Source organism: Rhinopithecus bieti, unplaced genomic scaffold (genome assembly GCF_001698545.2).
Source record: "Rhinopithecus bieti isolate Rb0 unplaced genomic scaffold, ASM169854v2 scaffold_11919, whole genome shotgun sequence".
Taxonomy (NCBI): domain Eukaryota; kingdom Metazoa; phylum Chordata; class Mammalia; order Primates; family Cercopithecidae; genus Rhinopithecus; species Rhinopithecus bieti.
This window is the reverse complement of record NW_016807055.1, coordinates 1,824,522-1,845,536: the sequence shown is the minus strand read 5'-3', so window position 1 is coordinate 1,845,536 and position 21,015 is coordinate 1,824,522. Positions and strand designations below refer to the sequence as shown.

Below are 21,015 nucleotides of genomic sequence, written 5' to 3'. Positions count from 1 at the left end.
AAATACTGTGTGTGTGCATGTATTTAAAACAATCTGTGCTTCTTTCACTCTTGGTTAAAAATTTTATTGGTTTCGTACATAAAATTCCCAAAGTAAAATTTTCATTGAAAATAGAAAATACTCAATTTCTGTTTGCACTAAGTGGCTGACAATTAACAAATGAGTCATGTGTATTCCCTTCCTGTAACTAATGTTCTGCAAGCCGAATTCATCAATTACAGCAAGGACACAATATTCACTTTACCAAACATCCAAGTTTCTTAGATGTTGCACCTTTTTGTGTATGTGTTTGCTTTCTCATTCTCTGCGTGTTCTATTCATAAATTGTGTCCAGCAAATTATGGCAAAGGTGTTTCTCTCCTCTATTGCCACATTGCAATCTATACTTAACTGCAGGGTAACAACAACGGAAGCCATAACTAAAAGAGCCAACTCTAGCCCTCTAAATCTGCAACTACAGCTTGGGAAAAATCTTGTATCAGGGTGTTACATGCTAGATTTAATGTGAATGTTGTAGTCTGAAATGAAAATTATTTGTACAGCTGGAATATAACATTTGCATAAGTTACAATTAAAAGGGAAAATATAATTACAAATTTTCAACTTAATTTGAATGGTTTTTAAAATGCTCATTTGGCATAGGCAACAGCTTGCAGGCAAACAGAACACACTCTCAGAGTTGCATCCCTTTGTCTGGGTAGCAGTAGTGAGCTCATTTTGAAGTGCTTGCTTTAACCCCTGAATCCCAACAGCAACCAGCATTGAGAACCTAAAGTACAAGGCAATGTTTGTTTTCAAAATAGGATCACAACATACACAGTGATTCATAAATATTTGCATCTTTTAATTGTTTCTAAAAATGAAGTGGCAAGTGGCATCGCACAGGAATGTTATTTCTCCCGTGGAGCGAATGAGCAGTGGAATTTTAACTAGTTTCATTCCCTTTCAGTTCTCAGATCTGAGATCGTCGGTCATATCTCCTGTACAATGTTTTCCTCATATCACAGTCTCTTTAATGGCTCCAGTTTCTGATTTTTTTTCCTCCTTAATTACATGTCCTTTTCTTGTAGCTACTTCATGCCGAAGGCATGTCATTCTTCTCAGAGACAGTCTTGGCTAGGTGTCCATGGACCAAGTCCATTTGTTCATTTGTTTTCAGGATTTCTTTTCTAAGAGGCAAAGGAATCCTTTTATTATCCTCAAGCTCAAAAATTGAAATTTTCATAAAATACTTTGTACAGCATGTTTACTTGAAACCCTGCTTCCCCAAAGTCATGATATTTGTGATTATTACGTAACATGCATTGTGTTGCATCAATGAGTTTTGTAAAAGAGAGGAAAAAGAGAATATTATTCCATTCTGTCTTTCCCAGAAAAAAAGCATCCAAACAGACATATAAACAAAAAAATTACTGTTATTGTGAATTACACAATGAACTGTGCCTTTCTATTTTCCCCTTTCTATTTTCCCAATCTTTCTTTTCACAGCTATCTCCAAATAATGAGACACCAGAAGATGCTCTTGAAAAAAAAATAAATTATAAAAACTGATCCTTTGTTCTATTTACCCTGGAATCTGAAAAGAAAACTCCATGCCAAAGAGAAAAACATAAAGTAATAATACAACCCAATTTTATCTTTTTCCTGAGAAACTACAAAGGTACTCAGTTGATCAAGAGTATTATTAAGTAGTGTGATTTTTTTAAATCACAGAAATCTTGCTTATTTTAGGAAGAAAAAATACATAGCAATGAGAGGACCACCACACCACCTTCAAGAAAATGCTCCTTACAATGACTTGCTGAAACCAGTGACAGAACCACATTTCCCATGCCCTTGTGGATAATCATCTTTTGGGCAATGGACTTAGAAAAACTTCATCACTCTTAACTGGGATGTAAATGTAATACATGTATCTGATAAGTGCATATAAATGTAATTTATCTTGAAAGGAATTCCAAGGTTTTAGTAACTACAATGCTGGGGTCTACAGCTTCCTTCCTAGTCCATCAGCTTTCCCATTTCTTTCCTCTTTGATGTTCATAGTGGACAATTGTATCAGCCCCAGCCAGTAGCAGACCATTTCCTCAAATCATATTTCCCAAACGGTGGAGATTTGTCACTGGTGAGATCATTTTAGTTGCCCATACCCCAATATTTAAGCTATCTGTTTTTTCAAAAATATAACACACTTGTGATTTCACCAATTTTATCAAATAGTAAGAATTTATCCAAGAATAAGGCTAAATTATTCCATTTTAAATTGATAGAAAGAAAATATTGAGAAAAAAGCGCAGATGGTATGCAGATAGAGCAAAGGTCATGAAAGAGGTATGCAGATGACTAAAGTTTAGGAAACTGTCCTAGAAAAATCACTTCTCCATCAAGAACTGCACTCTTAAGGAAAAAAAAGAAAGAAAGAAAGAAAGAAAGAAAGTACTTCTCAAAAAATTTTTGGAAGAAAATTAAAGACCCAGAAAAGAACCAAATATTTCTCATTTTACTTTTCCCTTTGATTCATGAAAAACATTTTCCAAAAAGACCAAAAGCACCACAGCACAAGGACTTCCCTTGCATGCAAAGAGTAGATCTGGAGAAGGCATTCTGGGGAAGATGTAGACATTTTTTGACAAGGCTCCTCCCAAGAAGACAACTTGTCAAGGAGAGCCTCAGGCAAGTTGAGATGGCAAGGGTTGCCACTAGCAGCTCCAGCGGTCACACTAGGGTAGAACTAGAGTGATGCTGAGCACCAGGCGAGGACCGCCTACAAATGAGGGGCACTGCATGGGGCTCCCACAGAGGGAAGCAACCAAAGGTGCAGGGTTTCAGGAACAGCCAGCCACCCTGTCTCCCAAGCTCCCACCACTCCACATCTCGGGCTCCGTCTGTCTCCCCTTCCCTTCCCTCCCTCCCTTCCCTTTCTTTTCTCCTCCACTGTCTTTCACCAACTGAACTGATTATAACTGTGTAAACTCTATTTTTATTATTGAATTTCTTTCTGTCAAGTTCTTTGTTTTCTCTTTTGAGTTTTAAATATATGGGTGACTTCAAAATTTTATATTCCCAGTTCCCCAAAAAGGTTAGAATTCAGCTAAAAATGGTGATATGTTGGCTTTTACTTGTATGTGGTTGTGAGATAGATACGTTGTGTGATTTTGTGTCCACTCCCACCCCACCATTGAAAATAGAGCAAAATTGGAGCTGAAGAAAAGAATTATTTTCCCTTTTGGTGGGAAGAGTATTGCATGCAATACGTTACGAGGGTAATTTTGAGAGTGAAAAATCACAAGGAAGATTCTCGAGAAGGATGTTTCCGAGAACCATTGTGTTTTGTTCTTTCTACTATCCTGAAGAAGTCACGCCATTTCCAGTGGTAACCAAAGGAAATCTAGAGTTATTCACCATTAAGACAAAATAGGTCATTCTTCAAATGTTCCTTTACTTCCTTTTTTATATAAGCTGCACCTCCCAGAGTGAGTGTCAGAATCAATCAGTTGGGTAGAACAGAGGTTTCCACCCTCATTTCCCCAGAGCCCTACCTTTGATGGGGGGCAGGGGTACTATAGGAGAGGGAAAGGGGCACTAGGAGGAGCGATCTCCAGGCTCCACACCTCCTTCAACCACCACAGCCCCATTTTTGTCTGTTTAATAGAGCAGTCATTGAAAATTTCCTTTGAAAAAAATGGGTCTCATGTTTTAAAAAATTGTAACATAATGGGAATAGAAAAACTAATGTGCTTGGATTAACCCTGGAAAAACAGGATATAAGTTATAAGGATGATGAATGTTTCTTCAGACTAATTGTTTCTTTCTAATTCCTCACAAGGTTCATGAAATTATATGCTGTTCTCCTGTGGGATCTACTAACCTTGCACCTTGCGAATCACTCTCCACTCCCCTCACTTTCTAGTCATTAAGCTGGGGTGGTCAGGGGTTAGGGAAGAAGGAGGTGCAGTGGGGAGGGCACATAAAATAGATGGATTGGCTGCTCTCCCCTACAGTTTTACATATACTTGCCAAATATGTAAGACCTCTGTTCTGATAAGAGTGAGATAAGCCTAAATGTTTCTTACAGACAAAGTTGACAAGATTCAAAAGTGGTTTGTGTAAAAGAGACTCAATCCCAAAGGGGCATTTGATTCCCAAAGGGAAGCAGATGTACTTCATCTGGAATATCGTGATGTTCCAGAAGAACTTCAGAAGTGTGCCGGTCGGAAGGGAGCCCTGTGAGTAAGTGAAATGAAGCGTGAATAACTGCCTAATTAGTGGACATGAAAACTGGACAGTCTCCAAAGTCGTCAGAGATGACCACGCTTGCCAGACAGCTTCCTAGACTAAGGGTGAGTCCATTCGTAATCATCCCAGCTGGGAGGTGGCTGGGAGATTTGGCACAGGGCTCGGAAGACTGGCTAACCTGGATAAAGTCATTCAAGGCAATCAGGCGTGACATCATCTCCATGGCTGAGGTCCTCTGGTGCAGTAGTTCTAGAACTTCTTGTGGCCACTCCAATATAACAACACTCAGGAATCACCTCCACTACTGCTGGGGCAGGCAGTGGGAACAGATGTAGAGAGGGTAAACTTTATTACAAGGAATGAGGAAAATGGAATTGATTCTGATATGGGGCATTGTCAACCATTAGCTCACATGACAGCCAAGAAGATAGAGTCCTGTCCCAATCAATATTATAAGAGGTGAGTCCACAGACCACCCACAGACCAAGGAGACATCAAGCCTCTGAACCATAGATTCAAAACCTCCATTCAACAGGAATATCAGGGAGTTCTTTGATATCTAGCTTTCACATGTTAAAGCTAGTTGCCTCACCTTCCCACTCCTATTTTTGCCTAGAAAACAAAGTCCAAATTCCTTAGCATCAAGGCTCTTCAAAATCCAGTCCATTCTATTTTCTCAGTCTTCTCTCTTGCCATGCCTTGGCCTGTTCTCTGTTTTGCAGGGAATATAGATTGCACTAGCCCCTTGGTCTAGTTATGTCCATTTCTAAAGTCTCTGGGAAAAACACATTCATATTTCAGGATGCAGTTCAAGTTTCACTTCCTTCTCTACATAGTTCATGACTCCTTTGTGTTAAAGACACAGTTCAAGCATCTACCTTAGCACCTTACTTGAAGAAGAGTCTGGGGAGAACAGTCCTTGCTTCAGCTTCAGTTGAGACATAATTACACAATCTAGCAAGCCAGTGGTGTGCACCCAAGAATCACATGGCACTGAGAGACTTAACTGACTATGCTTATTTGCCCCAGGGTAACTGTGAAATAGGGCTTTGGAGTGTGGTATCAGTTTCTTGCATCTATCCCAAGCCTAGCCCCACGGACACCTGTCTAGGTCCTTGTAGATGGGTGATTAATAGCATGAATCTAAAGCCAGTTGCCTGAATTCAGATCTCAGTTCTGTTGCTTACTGGTCACCTTGAGTGAGTCAGTTAACCTCTCTGGCCTCAGTGGAGATGAAAATAATATGGGGCTGTTGTGAGCATTACACAAGTTAACGTATGTAAAGCTCTCCCAACACTGCCAGGCACACAATGAGCCTCATGTAAGCATCAGGTACTACATTTAGGAAGAGAGACGATGGTAAGTAAAAGTTTATTCAATTTGGGAGCACAAGTCACACTAATTCAGAATCACTAGGTTGAGAGAAAATTCAAAGAGGGTGATCTTCCTAGTTCCATCATCAATTAGAAGCAGCTTAGCTCATTGAAGTGGTGGCATCGTGGTGGGGCTAGAAGCAAGGGTAGTCCCAGCAGAAGGCTTGGGCACATGACAGGGGCAGTGGTGCTCAGATAGAGGTGGCAGCAGGGGCAATGGCATCGCCAGGTGGTCTCTGTGACACCCACAGGTGGCATCTCAAGGTGCTCAGTGAGTGAAGACTATGTAGAAGTGACACAGAAGCCTGCTGGAAGCGATGACACCCAGTGGCCATGGGACTTTGTCAGCAAAGACAGTGATGAACAGCATGAGAGATCAATATTCCGGGACACCATGGGGCAGATGTCAGCCTTATTCACATGCCCATGAGAGAAATTCCCTGGGGTCGATCAGAAGTTCGTGGAGGTGAAGCTTTGCCAGGTCCTCATGAATCCAGTGTGACAAATTCCTCAAATTACCATTGGTGTGAGCTCATTCTTCCAGAAGAGGAATATCGGGAAATCGTAGAAAGCACAAGCTTTAGAGTCAGTCAAGCTTGTACTCCATTCAACTGAAAACACTTCCTGAGCACCTGTTTCATGCCACAGGCTCTGCTCTAGTTGGTAGAAACACCACAGTGAGTGAGGCAAAAAGTGTCCTCCTCACAGGACGTTCCCTTACAGAGGGAGACACAGTTGATAAAGAAGTAAGCAAACACATTAATGAGATGTTTCATGTGATAAGGGCTGTGAAGACAATAAAGTAGGTAATGATGTAGGAGAGGAGTACAGCAAACCACTTAAATAGAGAAGCTGGGTCAGTCTCTCATTCACAGTGAGGATGCAGTGGCCAGAAGAGGCAGCCCAGGGAAAATCTGAGGTGAACCCTCTGGTAAGAAAGACTTGGCAAATTGGAGGAACAAAAAGAAAAAATAGTAAATCTAAAATAAGGATCAGCAAACTCCAGTCTACAGGCCAAATCCAGCCTGCCGCCTGTTTATGTCAATAAAGTTTTATTGGAATATAGCCACGCTCATCTGCTTATTTATTATCTATGGCTGCTTTCATGCTAGAATAGCAGAGTTGAGCAACCACAAAGGAGACTGTATGGCCTGCAGAGCCTAAAATATTTATCTGGCCCTGTGCTGAAAAGTGTGCTGATCCTGGTCTAAAGCACTGTAAACAAGCTAGAGGGAGAACAGTAGGAGATGAAGTTTAAGGGATCAGGGAAGGGTGGCAAACTGCAAGGCCTTGTAAGCCATGGGAAAGGGCTGGGATTCTGTTCTGCATGTAATGGGAAGTCACTGGAAAAGTCCAAGCGGGAAGTATGTGATCTGACTTATGTTCTTACAAGGCCACCCTGGGAGCTTAAGAAGAGTAGATTTCCAGTCTTTGGAAGATGGATCATAGGGCCAAGAGGCAACCAGAAAGTCTACCAGGTGGCTACTGCAGAGCCCAGTGAGAGACAAAGGTGCCAGGGATAGGGATGGTAGCAGTGCCAATGCAACAAGTGGTCAAGGTATATTATTTTAGGTAATATTTTAGGGGTTTAGCAAGCATGAGAACCCTTACTCCACTGTGTAACCTTAGGCAAGTTATTCAAACGCTTTAAGCCCAGTTTCTTGTCCAAAAAAAACCCTCGGAGCACTATTGTGTGGATTGAATTACAAAATACATCTGAGGTGCCTGTCAAAAAGTTAAGTGTTCAATAAATGTCGACTATGATTACTATGTGTTGTTGTTGTTGTTGACTGATGAGGACTGTGGAAAGATCAGGTTGCAGCATACAGCTCATTGTGTCAGTTAATGGTGCTCTTCTCTCCCTGATTAAATTTGTGAGTTCCCTGGAGACAGGGAAGCTCCGTTATTCATCTTTATATCCCCAAAAGTATGCCTGGCACATGGTAGATGTTTAATAAAAGGTTATTGATTAAACTATTATTTTTTAAGAAAGGAGGAGTATTATCTATTCTGCCATTTTTCACCAGAAGTGTTTTGTTTTCAGGATTGATATAGCACATTTCTGTGACACAGAACCATTCCGAAGATACGGAGGTAGCTGTCTCTAAGGAAACCTGGTACCCAGCAAAGGACAACTCAGATGCTATTCTTTGGAAAACCTCTAACCTGATAAAATACGTCAATGTTTGCAATAATGTATTGAATCTGGGCTAAAAATTCACCATGCACTAGAAATCCAGTCTTATCAGATACATATCAAAAATCTCTACCATAGTGTGGATGAGAACAATGAGTCCAAAAATCATTGCTCTAATGTGTCAAGCTGTTTTCAGACTAATTTTAAAGCGGTTGGATATTCTGATCCCTTGCTCAGCCATATTGAAGGGTCCTCCATTTTGCATTATTACCTCCTTCCTTTTATTCATTCATGAGTCTGCCTTTAAAACTAAAAGGATTTGAATTAAAATTGAGACTTCAGAATTGTTTGTCAACTTTCTTATTCTGTGGCATTACCACTTACCAAAAAAGACTGGAAATCTACGCTTCTTTAGAAGTTAAATTTTGTCATTATATAATCATTTCAAATGAAATTAAATATGACACAAATTTTAAAATAAAAAATGACACCTGTAAAATACATACATACTCCTAGGTGACATTTTTATTTTTAAAAAGTGGTTAAATACCATAGTGGTCATACAATACAAAATCAAAAAATCTTCAAAGGGCCAGAAAATAAAAAGTTACCCGCTGCATTTACCTGTTATATTCAGAGTAACTAAATGTATCCTTAACACATACATGTTGCTATATCTGAAAGAGGAACTCTAATTACTTAAAAATTAATAAATTACCACTAGGTGAGAAATGTCTTCAAGGCAGTCAACCGAATCATAGCAGTATTACACAAACTTACCAATTTAGCTAACAAACCCTAAAAGAATGAGAAAATAAAAATAAGTAAAATACTCAAAATAACAGGACTCTATAAAAGAGGATCCATTATTATAGTAAAGAAAAAGCTGAAATGCTTGCAACACCAGGGAGCAGCCATGAGGAAGGATTTTTTTTTTTTTAAACACGAAGCCTGGCATCTCACAAATAACGTATGTTCTATATTATGTGGCAGTTGCTATGGTAACAACCTTTATTTTCTGAAACAGTACACAGATGTGTACAACATACTAACTTACTGGTTATAAATTACAGCTTTTCCCATAGTTCAATAACTTAAGAATTCTACGTTTTTGAAATCTCCGAAGTTCTGTTGTTATTACATTTCTTTTAGGAGATAATTTTCCTTGTTCTTTCAAAATGAGAGTGTTCCCAGACCAAGAGAGAGGAGCAATGAGAAAATGGGGTGTCTCAGAGAGTAGCAGCGGACTGAGTACTGTGGCTATAGAGTCTGTAGGAAACCCACTGAAAGAAGGAGAAAATTACTTTAATGAATTCATGAACAGTAGTCATGAAAAACAAGTCGCCAGCAAAATGATGTCATAAATAAACTTATGAATTGATTTATTATTATAAGGTGCCATATTTGCAGTTTTAAAATAAATGAAGATTATTTCTTAGAAGTGTTACAAACACTAATATAATTTTACAAGGTACAATAGTGTGGTTGCATGAATTAACCCGATTTTTTGACTTCAAATGAAATGTTTTGAGTCTTGAAAAGACCCGAATCTGGGGGAAAACGTATACTACTATATTTAATAAGGGATTCGTATCCCTTTGTCAGGTTATAAAGCAAAATACAGATTTTACTGATTGGGATATTTTATATTCTATCCTTTATCAACAAATACTTGAAAAGTGCTTTCTGCATACGGGGAGCTGGCTGTCCATGCTTAGATGCATACTGACATGTGTAGAAACATAAGCTATAGGAAAGGTTAGTTCTATAGATGATTTTTTACTATTATAAAAATTTATATTATATTTTCCACGTGGATCTGAATATTTTCTTTAAATAGGTAGCTCGCATCGTAGGTTTTTTAGAGTTATCAGAAAGAATCATCTCTGCTGCATTTATGAGGTAAGAGTTCATTACCTGGGAAACATTTGAAAAATAAGCTTGTATAGCTAGCATTTACAGTTAAAAACCATCTATCTTAAATAAGAAAAAAGATTTCTAATTATAAGAAAATTGTAAGTACCCTTACATAAAAAGTAACAAAGCATCCCTGATTTAGAAAGTCCAGTAACTGCACTGCTAATGGCTTTTCCTAACAAACATAAAACACTGGGAACTGCTATTTCAAGTCACAATACGGTTACATTCAAATTCAAAATTGTCTTATAGCAGCAATGACAATGAGAAACAATTGAATACTGTGTAGATAAGACCAAACCATTTTGAAAAGCCTGCACCATTAAGTGGTTGTTAACATTTTTGCTAATGCTTTCCACACACACTCCTTTCTATATCTTTTAGAGATATATTAAAAACAGGACCATGACTAATCCATTCAAATCCTTGCGCTATCAGAGAGAGAGCGAGAGAGAAAGAGACAGAAAGAGAGAGAGTTAAGTTATCACCTAATGGGGGCTTAGTGGCTAGAACTCAGAACCCAGTAGAAAAAGAGGACTTCACTGCTAGGTGCATTTTAAAAGTATTACTTAAATTACATTTAAGTCATCAGATAATTATGAACTTTCTTCTCTTTTATATTTATATGGCATATTTATTGAATTGCACAGTATGCTTTTACAATAAAGTGCTTTTTACGTTGCCGCCTTTGTTCATCCAAAATAAAACTGACAGTTATCCTTTTATAAGCTATTCTGAGAACATTTTCTCTTCTTTGAAGCTGATTGATGCACTACTTTAAATGTTCCTGCAAATATCTTTTCAATTCAAGTTTTTGCATAATGCAATAAGAAGATAAAAGAATTCTATACTTCGACAAGAGACATTACAAAGCAAGTAGAGACATTATCAAGGGCATTAACATGCTCCTAATAGCAATAAAACCTTTTAACTGTCTGATGTAGAACATGCTCCCACCAAACCACCACATATTATGGTAATTGGCTCCCATTTCTGAATCTTACATTGTAAAGTTACAAAGAGTTAGGTAGAACTGAAAAACAAATCTCTAATACTCATCTTGTTACTGTTCCCATTATAAGATGTTTACTTTCTACCTCTAAGGAGAACTGGTCTGCTCTGTTGTGCTGCTCTTTACTGTGCTATCATATTTTTGTATCTTGTCTCATTTTTATTTCTACTCACTGATATCAAGACACTTTTTTTCCCAAATAACTCTTTTCTAACTCCAAAACATCATAGTAACACAAATAGCATTTTCCTCAGAATTTCAGTGTAACAAATGGGTTCTCTGTGCATGCCTGTGTCACGTCTCATTCACTTTATGTGTTCTCTCATCACGGGCAGATACAACAGGGAAAAATAGTCCATGAGGACGCTTTGACTTTTCTTTACAACGCGTTACTAAATGACATGAGTAGCCTTTCCATCCTGGCCAAGAGGAAATATAATTTCAAACTAAAGTTGAGTTCAGATTCTGTTAAATTAAATAGCAAAGAAACAGTCACTCTTGGCTTTACTCCTCTTAGACAGGAAGCAGGGCAGTGGGGAATTGACATGAGCCATTCCTCGGTGATTAACCTGCAGTTTATGTTGTTTCTAGGTGACGTGTCCATCGTGCAGGAAGCGTCTCCGAGGCTGGCGAGAGCAACTTGTCTGCTTTGAGAAATGCAGATCTGTCAGGATCCAGAATCGGACTCTGAAAAAGCTGTCATTTCATGTCTCTAAAACAGCCTTTGATTTAATGTACAAGATGTCAAGAAGTAAAGGACAATAAAATAAAAACCAAAAAAAGGAGAACTATTTCAATTAAGAAGCATTTCTATATCAATTCTTGGAAATCAGATAAAATAAAAGCTGTCAGAATCAATCTCTGTTTAAAAGGTTGATTTTTTTGTGGTGCTTACATACAACATGCAAGACCGGAAAAAAACACAAATTACTAGCACAGAGCAGCCAAACTTAAAAATTCCTTTCTCATTAGAGAGATATCTGCTTATTAAATTTTCCTAATGGATCTAGGAAAAGTGTTTTTATGGCTGGGCTGAGAACTGAGGAGAGAAGGAAAGAAATAAACCCTCATACAGAAAAAAAGTCACAGATGTAATCTCCAGTTCTACATGAAGGAGTTTCATGCATTTCCAAAAATTTCATCTTTAATTGACGATAATTAAAAGCTTCATATAACATTCTAGAAATCTACCTTTTATTGCTATGGGTTTTCAATGATGTTTGAATGCCTTTTTCAGAGAAAGATAAATATTTCTTGAAAGATTGCCCTATCACCCCAGTAATCAAATATCCTAAAGGAGTATTGAGAAAAAAATCTTTACAAAATTTGAGGCAACCTTTTAGTTAAGAGTATAATAATATTAAATAAAGATACAAGCATTGCCAAAAGTAAATAAATAAAACTCTTCTAAATGTGACTTCTTATTATAGAAGACATCACTTTCATTTTCATTTAGGTTGTTTTGTTTTGTTTTGCTTAGAGTTTTTCTCAAATTTATTTATTTTTTAAATTGACAGATAAAATCGTATGTATTTACTGCATACAACATGATGTTTTGAAATCTATACACACGTCGTGGAATGGTTAAAGTTAGCTTATTAACATATGTTCATTTGTTGTTAAAATATGCTGTTTAAGAAACATGCGTTACACTTCCAGCTTTACTCCTGTCCTTAAAATTTTTATTATGCATTTTATTCCACATCTTTTATTGAAAAGGCTATTGGGCAGGGAAAGAAAAGATAAATTAATTTGCTGTCCCCCAAAAGGTTTGTCTATATCAGGGGTATACCCCTTTCAGTAGCCTATTTCTGGCACCTTTATTTTTTAAAAATCAACTTTTTTTTTTAAAGGGGACTATTTAAAGAAGAAAATTCACTCCTTGATCATCAAATCAAGAACTTTTCTTAAAGTAAGCCTTCCACAAGCAGTAAAGGAAACAGCCTAAGAACTTCCTCCAATCAAAAGAAGAAAAATAACAAAATCAGCTCACCCGTGATTTCCTTAATAAACTCAAAAGAGATAAAATCCCATTGATGCCTCTAAAAGTAAAAATGAGGAAAGGGCAACTTTATTGATTCCCTGCAAACCAACGAACGTGTAGCTTATTGATAACGCTAAACACCATCTAAGCCTTTAGTGATTTTCAACCAAAAGTCTGCCTCTGAATGATGGCTTAAATCATCGTATTAATATATTAGGGGAAAATTACCATGGGAGACACTTGGAAATTAATTAAAAACGCTGCACTCAGTTTGTTTGTGAGAGAAGATAAATATCACACATGGGAAAAGATGCCTGACAACCGCCATAGTTTTCAGATCCAAATTAGACCCTGACAGCTATGTCTTTGTATGACTCTCCTTGGGGTATGATAAGCAGAAATATAGAATATGAAGATTTCTGATAGAAGTATTTATTACTGACACTTCCGAAACATTCCATGTGTGGCATCAGCAAAGCATGCTTCACCTCAGACAGAAATGTCAGGTTTTCTTCCAAGATTTGTTTTTTTCTATTCCTCTTCCCCCATTCCCATCCCTCCCTCCCCATCCGCTACTACCCCCCTTCGCCTCCAAAAGATGATCTTTTTTTAGAAGTTCAACAGCAGCCCCTGGTGGAACTCAGCAGTTGTTTCAGCCTGAGCACAGTTGTTCAAGCAACTCCATTCATCTTGTCAATAAAAAGAAAAGTCTGTACATGTGTATATTACCCCATCAGTATGCTGTTCCTGCAGGTCAGGGATCAGAATACGACCCTGAATGTACAAAGGCAGTGCTTTATGATGGTAATTTCAGCCAATTTCGGTAGCTGGAGTTTTGAAAAAAATATATATATGTAACAAACAATAAACATCTGTCTCCAATGTCACATTCATTTTATGCATGAAGACCAATAATTAACTGCTCGTGAATAACGCTTACCACAGAGTGCGTCAAAGTGAAGAGGCCCCACACACGTGAGGGGGTGATCGCTATTTTGTTTGACTCATGTTGTGACAGATTCAGCTTTGTCACTTAGCAAAATGAGCTATACAAAGTGACAAAGAAGGGATTTCTCTGGGTCAGAGCTCAGAAAGCACCACAGTATGCTACTGCACCATCAGAATGGCAAGCTAGGCTTAACAAGAAATCCCACCAAAATGCTCTTCAGAGAGACCATCTCTATTCCTTTCAGGCTTAGTTGGCAGCCCCAGATTACCATGTGGGGCAAGGGGGAGATGTGGGGCTCTTTGTTTGCATTAGGCAGTGTCAGTCTCTACACTTCACAAAGCTGCCTGGGAGAGGGGCTCAAAGCCAACTCCACTCCCTCTGGAGCCATCTCCCTAGAGAACACTTTTTTCTTAGCACAAAGCACAGTCCTATTGCTAAGCCCCATGCCTTTGGGGCCACATCACACCAAAGGAGTTGCCTTCCCAATTCACACAGAGGTGCCATATAGGCTCCTGGAGGCTCTGATGCTAGGCAAGGAGAAGGAGACTTGCATAATGAAAAGGATGGCTCTCCTGACAGAGTTTCATGTGCCCCGGGGTTGAGGAACACAGCGGGCATTCGCCCTCCAGGAGGCTCACATTAGGACACAGTTGTAATGAGAAATTTACTCAAAGACTCAAAAGTCTACTTGAATAAATTTATTCGATGCTTATTTTGCTTGTGTATTTTGACTTCTCTTCTTAAATGATGAGTTTTTTAAGAGGAAAAGCAAACTGTACTTTTAAAGCTTAAAATAGCTTCATGATAAATGCTAGGATCGAATAAATATTATTTTATGTGAAAACATGGTTTTTAAATTTTGAAAGTATTGTACTTCACATTAGCCCTTCACATGACCCTGAAGCCATTTAAATCTCTGGACTGATCTCACGTGAAGCTGAGTCTCACGTGAGCCAAGGAGTCAGCAAAGGTTTTTTACAGGGAATGCACTTGCACTGACTTAAAGAAAGATTAGAAACTGGCTACAGAAAAGAGGGGGAGAAAACATTAGAGGGCAAAATAGGAGAAAAATTACTATATCCCAAGGAATGAAGATGTAAAACTACATGGTATATCCAAAGAACTCCAGGAAGCTTGATATTGCCAGAGCACGAATTATAGTATGAGAAAGATGGGAGTGAGGTAGGAAAGACTTGGAAAACCTTCTCTGCCCTCCCAGAGAGATGGGATCTGTCCTATGGGTCATGGAGAACAATTAAAAGACATTATGTAAAGGAGTGACCATATAGGGAAGGAAGGAGACTGACAGTCAGAAGACTGACCAGGAGTGTTGTCAAAGAGGATAAGGACCTGAATTCTGATGGAGGATAAGGACCTGAACACTGAAAGGAGACAGTGATTTATTGGATATGGACCCTGAGGGATGGGATGGGTCTTAGATAACTCCTAGGTTTCCAGCATAGGAGACAACAGAGATTATGGTGCCATCAACAGGGTTAGAGGCTGCAGGGGTCGAAATAGGTTTAAGGGGAGAAGATGACACTCTGAAGAAGTACTTCTCAAAATATGTCCTCAAAAATCCTCCACTGGCCTCCAGGCAGCTCCTTGTAACACTGATTATTAACACTGCCCTTGAATGTCACAGCTGGAGAGGGACCTAACAGATCATTAAGCCTGGTCACTTTCAAGCTGTGTGCCCTCAAGTTGAGGGGTGCTAGGGCAGGCAGGACTCCAGGCTGCCTCCCCAGATGCAACCCAGGAGGGTCCACTTTTACCTAGTGTGTACATTATAATTCTTCATAAGACTTAGATCACAAAAAGAAAATCACAGTTTGAAAACCACTGACAACTCTTCCTTTTACAGAGAGGAAACTGAGACCCATGGAGGTGAAATAATTTGTCCACAGATACAAGTCTATAGCAGAGGCTGAGCTAGATCCACGACACAGAGTTCACCACATGTCAGTTTCAAGTGTCCTCCATGCTGCAGTTTCCTCCATGAAGTCACTGCTTTTGCTGTGTTTTTTGGAGCTAGCTTCAAAAACTTCCTCATAAAAGAAACTCAGTTAGCAGCTTCTTCAGTTGTATGTATTTAATAAATATTCATTGAACATCTTCTGTATGCCAAGCCTTCTTTTATCAAAAACACCTGAGCATCTCTGTTTGGATTCCCAGTTGTAATTTTTGATTCTTTGGGAGTTCTGACAGGGTCCTCAACTAGTGTTCAACTGTAACTGGATGTGGTTATGACACAGGAGGGGTTTTAGTCCCTAGTAAACAGGGTTATTACCAAAAGCATGGGTTTCCTAATTCCCTGGAAGATTATAGCTAATTTATATGTTTAAGGTAATTTTTGAAAATATGTTTTAAAATCTATAAATTTTCTAAAGTATTTTAAGATTCTATTCATAATTTTTTAAATAATTACTTTTTAGATGTTACATTAATTTTTTCACATATACATATAAGAACTCACTGGAAATAATGCCCCAAAACTCAATAAGCCTAACTTTACAAAACTTAGAACTGGTATCTGAAGTAATTACAGGATAGATTGTTTTCCAAAAAATGAGAATTCAAATAAAATAAAATAAAATAAAATGAATTTGATAAGCCCTTCCTCCCCATCATACTAACTCAACAGCTGCTTGTGCCAATAGAGTAATTCCTAAAACAAGGAAAAGCAAATCCTTGCTCAATCTAGAGAAATAGATACAAATGTAGCTAAGGGGTTACAACAATCTGTTGACCTCTTTCTAAAATATTACGCAGTCTTGAGAATCTTGTCCCAGGACTCCCAGAAGGGAGCAGCGGGCTTGCCTCATTGTAAAGTGTGTGAGTCAGGGTAGAAACAGGAGCCAGCCGGAGAGTCTTCCTGCTCGTGGACTGCCAGAGATGAGATTCGTACAGGCCCCTTCAGGGTCATTATCTAACATCTTGCTGCAGGAAGGAAAACCACTGCTCAGTCTATCTTGCTGGGGAGTTCATTCTTCATCTTATGAAGCTCTTTAAAATACAGGACCAAGGAATCAGTCTTTCTTCCACTGCCTCTTTATACTTCACTACCCAACCCCACCCCGTTTTCTTTCTGTACTCCTCCCATCTGCAAATAGTTTTTAAAATCAGAAATTCTGCATATATCAACAAGTATAACATCCAGTTAGCAGGGGTGGGTTGCAAGAACAAAGAAGTGGGGAAAAAGGAGAAAATCCAAGATTATGGAGCAAATGGATTTCAAGACTCACTCATTACAGCCTCTTTCTTTCTTTCTTTCTTTCTTTTACAGGATCTCACTCTAATCATGCAGGCTGGAGTGCAGTGGCATAATCATGGCTCACTGCAGTCTTAACTTCCCAGGCTTAGGTGATCCTCCCACCTCAGCCTCCTGAGTAGCTGGGATCACAGGTGTGTGCCAACACACCTGGCTAATTTTTTAGTAGAGACATGGTTTTGCCATGTTGCCCACGCTGGTCTTGAACTCCTGGGCTCTAGAAATCCACCTGCCTTGGCCTCCAAAAGTGCTGAGATTGCAGACATGAGCCACCACACCCAGCCTAACCCATTTCTTTATAGGTGAGAAATCAAAGTGACTCATCTAAGATTACCCAACCCACTGTTCTCACATAGTGGTATTATTGAGTATAGGAGGCAAATAAGCAAACAGGAAAGTTTTAAAGATCAGGCAAAAGCTTTACTGGCTCCACAGGACTGCATTTCCATCAGTTTCGTTTACATAGGGAAGTATATTAGTGAATGGTCACAGTGAATCTTAGAGGGAACAAGCATATGGTTAGTGCTTATCCCCATAACCTATTGAGACCCAAGGAAATTCAGAGTTAATGTTCGTTTGAGATGATCATGTTTTGGATATTTTGATCTGGTGTCCTGGAAAATCTCATTTAACAGCAATTTTGTTGATTCACTCAACAAATGTTAATTAGAAGCTTACTCTACACCAGCCCTCCAAAGTCGTGAGCAAGAGAGCCCAGGTCTTTTACTCTCTTGCTTATCTGGTCTTAACCTTGTCACTGCATGGTCATGGTGCTGGAGCCATATTTCCTTCCCAAACCCAATAAATGTACCTATCAGCTTTTTCATACAAAGAAGTTGAAAATGACTTTAAAATCTCTTGAAGTTCATGTTCTGTGTCATAAATAACACTATTGGTTTATCATCTCTATTTCCCTCCTTCGGGTGTTCTGGCTTCCTTCTTTCTGAGAACTCGTCTGACTGCCATGTGGACTGGCCTTGTCTAGATGCAATGACACTGAGTTACACATTAATGGAACTCCACATAGCACATGAAGCTTCACTGGGAGCATTTAATGAAATGAAATGTTTTGGTGAGCTCTTCAAATTCATTAGAGTTCAATGATCAAAGACGTCCTGGAACAGATAACTAAATGTGGATTGGAAATAGGAGGTAGATAGGTCACAGAATCTTCTGGCAAGTCCTTGGAAGCATCTGATCAAATGCTAAAGATCTAAAACCTTTAGTATGACTATGAAATTAGTATAGACCCACATCCCTAGGAGTGAAAAAACTTACACTGGGTCTAAAACATAGTCTATTGCCTATGAAAAAGCAAATTGTCAAATAAAAAAATGGAAAATGTGACCCAGGTCTGGGAGGCAATGGTCCTACAGATTAAAAAGGTGGCTCATCTGGTCCCTAGAGTAGTCAAATTCATAGAGACAGAAAGTTGAATGGGGGTTTCTCGGGCTGGGAGGAAAGGGGACTGGGGACTTATGATGGGTACAGAGATTTGGTTTAGAAAGATGAAAAAGTTTTTGTAAATGGGTAGTGGTGATGGTTGCACAGCAATGGGAGTGTATTTAATACCACTGAACTGTATACTTAAAAAATAATTAAAGACCGGGTGCAGTGGCTCACGCCTGTAATCCCAACACTTTCGGAGGCCGAGATGGGTGGATTACCTGAGGTCAGGAGTTTGAAACCATCCTGGCCAACATGGTGAAAAAACATCTCTACCAAAAATACAAAAAATTAGCCAGGCATGGTGGTGGGCGCGTCTACTCCCAGCTACTTGGGAGGCTGAGGCAGAAGAATCACTTGAACCCAGAAGGCGGAGGTTGCAGTGAGCCGAGATGGTGCCATAGCACTCCAGCCTAGGCAACAAGAGCGAAACTCCATCTAAAATAATAATAATAATAATAGTAATAGGAAGTTTTATGTTATGTGTATTTTAACACAATTTAAAAAGTGGAAGCTGGGCAGGAAAGAAGAGTATAATGGATTGTCCATATTAGTTCATTCTGCCTAGTTCCTAAACCAGAATTTACCCACATGAACATTTTGAGCTTTGGCTTCTTCATATATAAATGTTAATCATGTTGCCAAATTCCCAGTTGTTTGAAAGGATCAAATTAATTTTTGAATGTGAAGGGGAAAAAAGCATGTGGCCCATCTAAGTATTCAACACATATTACCTCTTATTACTGTATCTCTTCTGGATATTTTAACTTGCTGCTTACTACTATGATTAAAAATATTATACAATGTCTTCAATAAGTGTGTGAAAAATTTCCTTTAATTTCCACATTAGATATAACTTTTTTTGCAGATAACGAACCATATGGGAAAAAAAGTGGTTTTGAAATATTGTTCTTGCTTTCTCTACTTTTATTTTATTAAATTTAGTTAGGATAGGGTTAAAAGTCAAAGCAAACATCCTATCAGCTAACAGTATTTGACTGACACCAAAAAAGTTCCATTGGTATGAGAAACTGATTGCAAGTAAAATGGTCTAAGGATTCCTTGAAACACATCCTATAACAACCCATGTCTTTCTCAATTACCAGAATGCTCTGTAATACCTGACAAGTATTTGTCAAGACAATATACATCAATAAATTTAATTACACATTTATTGAACTTATATTTCGTACAAAATATTGTGCATGGTGCTCCGAGAAAAGTTACGATGTAACATACATGTTCCTGTTCTCAAGGAGCTTGCTGTCATGAAGAAAAGTCAATTTCCTCAGCAAGTCTTGATCACATACTTCTCCCAAGACAATTCTGAATAAAGGTAAGAAAAACTGAAAATTTTTTCCAAACTGTAAGAAACCTTTGATTGAATCACTGTGTCTTATACCATAGCTTGGAGGATATATTTTCCTTTATGCATTCTGATATTTGAGAATAATGAATTCAAAATTACTGGAAAAGAAGATCTGTAATTGACTGCCTAGGGAAACTATAAAAATCCGTTCAAAATTCCCACCAAGAGTAGAAGAGAAGTGGATTCAGATATAGTCTGAAATCTTCCCAAGCTTTCTCCACTGGAATTGTAATTAGTGAGACCCCTTTAAGCAATTTTAAAACTGCTTAATTTAAATACAGGAAGTGTTTCCTTAGGCTCCATAATACTTCGGCAGAGCTGATCCTATTTCCTGAGATTAAATAGAAGAAAATTCTTTCCTCGGGAGACTGAACCACACACAATAAGATCATTCATTAGAATGTTCATATAAATTCAAAATATACCAGGGGAAGACCAAATGTCTTCTTCATAAAGGGTAACAGCCTAGAAATGCTAAGTGGAGCCATGACTGGTTTTACTCTTGAGTTTTGGCCTTTGTGGAATATGGGTTCCCCAGGAAGAATTATTGAAGTGATAACTCATTTTCACAGTGAAACCAAGTACAAGACAGCTAAGATAAATAAATTAATTATTAAATCTTTTATTCTAAATAAAAACCATCTGTCAATATTATTTGTTTTTTAACAGTATTTACTCATGAAAATAAAGCTTTTACTTCTATAATGTGATTCTTACTCTACTTTGCACCACTTAGCAATTGGAAAATCTCATAAACTTTAGGAAGTCTGCATTTTGACCTGTCAGGGAAAGGGAAAGCTTAAGACCAAAACCTACTACTCAAATGCCTGATTGGTAAGGGGAGTGCAAAAGGATACCTCTAAAACTTTTGCACTGTTCCATAAAAGAAAGGGGAACACTTTGCCATCTCTTGCCATCCTTCCGTAAATTTACATCACCTCGCTAAATTTGATAGCTAAATAGTATTCTGATGGTTGTTGAGACTTGTGTGTCAGATTTTAAAACATGATTGTTGAGGCTTACTTTGATGGTGAGATTTTAGAGGCCTATTTCCCTGCTTAACAAATGTATTATAGAGTGATAGATAACAGAGATTCTAAGGATTACAATGAGAGATCAAGGAGTTCACCTGCAATATCTATTGCATTGACAGCCGACTTTATTGAAGTTTCACAATATTAACTGCCTCTCTGTGGACTGGCTTAACCAGGTAGGTGATTATCAATTTATCACCAGTCAAAACACAGATTGCTTTATGTACGGTGTCTGTGGCATAATCATGTACCTTGAATCTCATCAAACTTGAATGATCCTACTAGGA

The 21,015-nt window shown here is 38.4% G+C and overlaps 1 long non-coding RNA gene across 1 annotated transcript; it reads left to right on the top strand.

The window, feature by feature from the left end:
• Positions 1-4,224: 4,224 nt before the first annotated feature.
• On the top strand, positions 4,225-11,450 carry LOC108534457 (uncharacterized). The gene is made up of 2 exons (XR_001886982.1): positions 4,225-4,340; positions 11,267-11,450. It is a non-coding gene; the product is annotated as an uncharacterized LOC108534457 (long non-coding RNA).
• Positions 11,451-21,015: the final 9,565 nt, after the last annotated feature.